We start from the raw sequence: 6,079 nt of genomic DNA on the forward strand, positions 1-6,079 counted from the left end.
GTTTTTTGAGGAACCAAATCTGAGGAAAATGTTTTGTTCTATGATCCAATCAAACCAACCAAAAAATCCCAGAAAAAAGATAGTTTTATATCAATTTTTTCATTTCTTTTCTTTTTTTTCCCCTTTGGGTCTTTTCACCTTGAATCCATTTCTTTGTGTTTCCAAATCTGAAAAATACCCATTTTAGTCCTTTAAAAGATTGAATTTTTCATTATTGTTACTAATTAGATGATTCCATTTTCCTCCATTTTTATAGTGTTGTTCATTTACCCCACCTTGATGCTAGAGAAATAGACAAAGAAGAACATGTTTTGATCTTTTGAGTTGTTGTTTAAAGATATGTAATTTGTTTTATAACATAGAAATAAACAAATGAATAAAAAGCTAAGCTTTAAAAAGACCTTTGAAGCGAAATTGAAGAACTCTCAAGTAGCTGCAAAGAAGAAAGCGATCAGCATATTCACAGCAATGTCAGTGGCTCATGCTGACGATGAAGATGACGACAAAGATTCAAACACCGACGACGTTCATCATGTCGAAAAGACCCTTCCCGGAGGCGACTTTTATACGGGCCAATGGTATAAGAGCTTGCCCCATGGAAAAGGCAACTACATATGGACTGATGGTTGTATGTACGTTGGTGAATGGTTCAAAGGCAAGATTACGGGGAGAGGCAAGTTTTTCTGGCCTTCCGGTGCCACTTACGAAGGTGATTTCAAGCACGGTTTCATGGACGGTAAAGGGACTTTTACAGGCGTTTCAGGAGATACTTATAAAGGGTCATGGATCATGAACTTCAAACAAGGTGAAGGGACTTATAGTTATCCCAACGGGGATCTCTATGAGGGCAAATGGCACCGAGGATACCAGGAAGGACACGGGAGTTACCAGTGGAGGAACGGGGATCGTTACGCCGGTCAATGGAAGAAAGGGTTGATGAATGGCAATGGGACAATGATTTGGAGCAATGGGAATATGTATGAAGGGTCTTGGGAGGAAGGGTACCCTAAAGGGAGTGGGACTTATCAATGGCCTAACGGAAGTTCTTATATTGGTGTATGGAGTAAAGATAGTAAAGAATATAATGGAACTTATCATCCTTCTGATTCTCAGACTGAGAATCTAGATTGGGATCCTCAACAGGTGTTTCTGAAGATTTAAAGGACTGCAAGATATGTCCTTGTGAGAAAATATCGATCATGCCATCCGAAAAGATGCCGAATTTGACCGGAAAGCAAAGAAGGTCTGATGGGAGTTTAAGTAGGTATAGTTTCAGTGATTTCGATGGTTTTTCTTCTGCGAGTGAAGAAAACATGAGGAATGGCGATGAACGAGGGGGAAATATTAATGACGAAGTTCCGGAGATGAAAATGAGTTCTCAACAGCTTTTGATGTTAATGAAAAAGCAAGGGCGGACGATATCCAGAGGACACAAGAACTATGAACTCATGCTTAACTTGCAACTGGGTATCAGGTAGTTCTTATTGGTTTGAATGTTATTTGTTTCGGTATATGCATCGCCTTCTAGATCATGTTTATCGAATTTGTAACGTCGGAATGAAGATATAATGATGAATGTTCTAATCTTGCATGTATTGGTTCTCTGGTTATTCTGCAGACATTCTGTAGGAAGACCTGGTCCAGCTATAACCCTTGAATTGAAGTCTTCAGCATTTGATCCTACGGAAAAAGTATGGACCAAGTTTCCGCCAGAAGGATCGAAGAACACTCCGTCGCATCAATCATGCGAATTTAGATGGAAGGATTACTGTCCACTCGTATTCAGGTTCGAGACCGGATTATCTACTTGTTCACAACATACGATCATTCTTTGAACAACCATTGTGTTTCTTTTTTTTTTTTTCATTTCCAGGACCCTCAGGAAATTGTTCGATGTCGATGCAGCAGATTACATGCTTTCGCTATGTGGGAACGACGCCCTTCGGGAACTTTCATCCCCTGGAAAAAGTGGAAGCTTTTTTTACTTGACCAGTGATGACAAATACATGATCAAGACAATGAAGAAGACAGAAGCAAAGGTACTTAATGTTTTTCTTTTTCTATTGGAACCAACTCTGAAACCTGCAAATTTCTCCTAGAATTTCATGTTTTCGGAACTTTCCAACATTACGAATAAAGTGCATAAGTGACTCTTGATGACTAAATAATCATGGCATTGCGGGCACTATTGCACTTGCAGGTTCTTATAAGAATGCTTCCGGCCTATTATATGCATGTTCAGTCCTTCAAGGACACTCTAGTTACCAAATTTTTCGGTCTTCATTGCGTGAAATTAACCGGGGCAGTGCAGAGAAAGGTAATGTGAATATCAAACGGTTTCGACTTCGAATACATCTTTGAATTCGTAGAATTTCTGAAAGTAATCTCATATGTTCTTCATTTGTTATCTGGATGAATCAGGTTCGATTTGTTATAATTGGCAATCTGTTTTGTACCGACTGTGTCATTCATAGGCGCTTCGACTTGAAAGGTTCTTTCCAAGGTCGAACAACAGCTATACCCGAATCAGAAATCGATCCAACGACAACCCTCAAAGACCTTGATCTCAATTACATATTTCGATTGCAGAAACTGTGGTTTCCAGAGTTCTGCAGGTGATTCTGTTTTCTAAGTGCCTCTTTATTTTTGGTGTTCATGTTGTCTGATTCCTTTTTCGACACCTTTTGTGCAGGCAAGTCGAACGAGATTGTGACTTTCTCGAACGTGAGAGAATTATGGATTATAGTTTGCTGGTTGGATTGAACTTTCGTGAAGCTCCTCTGCTATCCCAAGCTAGCAATGATCAGCTTGTTATCAACCCCGCACGGTAAAACCGATTGCCATTTTCACAAGAATCTATACACCTAAAATGTTGCATGACATCTATATGAAGTGACTCAAATTAGTCTTTCTGATGATTTTTCAATAAAAAATATGCAGGAGGTCTTCTTCCGATAGGTTAGGTATAAAAATGGCCGCTCGAGCCGAAAAGACAATGAGAAAAACCGATTGTCAACTGATCGGAGAACCAACTGGTGAAACATGTGATGTCATTCTCTTCTTTGGTATAATAGACATTCTACAAGATTATGATATCAGCAAGAAGATTGAGCATGCCTATAAATCAATGCAATACGATCCGACTTCGATTTCTGCCGTTGATCCGAAGCTATATTCGAAACGCTTCCGGGATTTCATTTTCAGAGTTTTTGTACAAGACACTTGAAAATGTCGTGATTCAAAATAAAATTCTGCTTGGAGCCGGTGTCCGTTTATGTACATTGATCGTATTCCGGCAATGTGAGTGGTTAAAAGAAAAAGTTTTCGACTTCTGTCATCGACATGGGCATTGAGGACGATTCGTGGTGGCGCTGGACACACCCTTGTAATCGAGGATTAGTTTCTTCTATTGCAGATATGTATATTACAGTCAGATTTTATGTTAAGATTGTAAACATAGTTAATAAGGTTGTTTCAAATGTAAAATAATTAAATTCTTTTTTATTAAATAATTAAATTCTTTTTGTATCTAATTACCTTGAAAGGTAAAATAGAGTATCCTTGATCGTTTAATATCTTTCGATTTATATAAAAAAAAAGAAGAAATTATTATCTGAATTTAATAAGATTAATAAATTGAATATATGAATTTAAAAATTATCCAAATTGTCTTTCAAGCACAAGAAATTTGTATAACTAGAAAACCAATATAAACTAATGTTTGGGTATTTTATCCAAATATACTTTTTTTTTTTCAATTTATGAATGACACCTTTAAAAGATTATTTAAAAAATCACACCTTATCAAAAGTATTTTTAAAATTCGTATTTTATCAGGGTGTGCTTTCGCCATATGTGACAAACAGTCTGAAAAAGTTAAAGGCATATTTGAGAAATGAGTAGAGGCATCTCGACGTTGTCGACCGATTAAATGAGGCAACTCAATATGCGACAACACATTGTAGTTATTGCAAAGGCATCTCCATGCTTTAAGAAAACTTTGTAGGTGTGACTAAGGCATCTTTGCCTTGGTAGAAGGGACGAATTATAACTCCTCTTTCTATGGTAAAGGGAACTCAACATTCGTTAAGGCACATTGAATGAACTCCTATTAATACTAAGGCGGAGGCTCTCCAACCCTTTGAGTATATCCGTAAGCCACAAGCTTGGGACGAAGGTATCTCTGCTTTCTGCGGAGACATCTCAACGACATCCAAAGATAGAAGTATCTCATTATCAATGGACAACAAAGGCATCTTAACTCGTCTATCCAGTTAATGTGGAGGCATATTGATGTATTTGATCAAAGATAAAAAAAAATCCCCATCGCGACAATACAATGACGTCATGACAACAAGACGGAGGTCACAAACACTAGCTAGGAAATAATAATGAGAACTATGGAGGACGTACCTTTGGATGATTTCAATTCTCAAACGGAGAAAAAAGAAATTTGGTGTTGTATGATTAGGGATACTTACTGCCGCATAGGATATGATATAAATAAAAAAATTTACGTATCTGTGCGGGTGATGGATGTTGAAGTTGCGATGTATCCTTCACCCAACGACAATCAATGAATCTCCGCCTGGTTCTCGTTTCGGCATCCTCGACCCCACACAAATTGGTCCAATATTATTAGGAAATAAACCGAGTACGAGTAATTTTCCTATAACAAGATTAGTGAGAATGCAAAATAAAAGCGGAAAATAATACCCGAAATTGATAACGGAGTTCAACTAATTATGCATACGTCTCCGGACTACTGCAGATCTTTTATTGAAGAGAAAATTTACAGGTGTTTACAAAACACTCACTACTCACAAGAAAGCTCTCTAGTATTGGGAGAAAGAAATGATTTGGGATGATTTTTAAGCTAAATGGGCTAGGGTATTTATAGTTGAAGCTTAGGAACTAATCTTGTAAATACCCTAAAGTGTGCAATGGCTAAAATATAATTAACCCAAAAACATTTTAATTAAAAATTGGGGCACCGAATTTGGTGCCCCTTTTCTGATTTTAACGCCCCCCTTTATTGAAAAAAGGGCACCCACCGTTTTTGACTTTTCTCCAACAATCTCTCACTTGAAGACTAATTTTAATCTGTCTTCACACCTCGATCAATGCAACAACATTTCTAGTCTTGTTATTTTAGCATGTCAACTGAAGCTGAATACAACTTCAGTTTGTCTGTGGTCATCGTCTTTGTCAACATGTCTGCCGGATTTTGAGCTCCACTAATCTTTTCAAGCTTCAAAATCCTATCTTCCAGAAGAGACCGGATAAAATGATATCTCAATTGTATGTGCTTCGTCTTGGAATGAAAAGACAGATTCTTTGCTAGATGAATATCACTTTGACTGTCGCAATACAAGACATTGTTTTCTTGTTTCTTGCCTAACTCTTCCAAGAAACTTTGGAGTCAAACCATCTCCTTGCTGGCTTCCGTAACAGCGACATATTCTGCTTCAGTTGTGGAGAGAGAAACTATCTTTTGTAGTTGAGAAACCCAACTCACTACAATACCTCCTAGAGTATAGACATACCTTGTAGTGCTCCTTCTGATGTCAATGTTTCTGGCTAAGTCAGCATCTACATAGTCTGTCAGTATCGTATATCCACCTTTGAAACAAAGTGCTTTGTTTGTAGTACCCCGCAGATATCTGAAGATCCATTTGACTGCTTCTCAGTGTACCTTTCCCGGATTATTCATGTATCTGCTAACAGCTCCCATTGCGTAAGCAATATCTGGTCTAGTACAAACCATGGCATACATCAAACTTCCAATTGCTGAGGCATACGACACCTTCACCATGTGTGCACGTTCTTCCTCCGTCTTGGTGACTGTTCTTTGGAGAGTCTAAAATGAACACCTAAAGGTGTACTTACTGGTTTAACATCTTGCATGTTGAACCTGTAGAGTACTTTGTTGATGTACTCAGCATGTGATAACATCAAAGTCCCCGATTTTGTGTCTCTCTTAATCCTCATTCCAAGAATATGCTTTGTAGCGCCCAGATCCTTCATAGCAATCTGCTTCGACAATTCTTGCTTCAAGTGTATAATCTCTTGCATGTCT

At 37.9% G+C, this 6,079-nt stretch overlaps 1 pseudogene; it reads left to right on the forward strand.

Annotated features, from left to right (window-relative positions):
- The first annotated feature begins 369 nt into the window (after nucleotides 1–369).
- LOC120115609 lies at nucleotides 370–3,226 on the forward strand (annotated as a pseudogene).
- The last annotated feature ends 2,853 nt before the right edge of the window (nucleotides 3,227–6,079 follow it).

This window comes from Hibiscus syriacus, unplaced genomic scaffold (genome assembly GCF_006381635.1).
Source record: "Hibiscus syriacus cultivar Baekdansim isolate YM2019G1 unplaced genomic scaffold, ASM638163v2 tig00110267_pilon, whole genome shotgun sequence".
NCBI lineage: Eukaryota > Viridiplantae > Streptophyta > Magnoliopsida > Malvales > Malvaceae > Hibiscus > Hibiscus syriacus.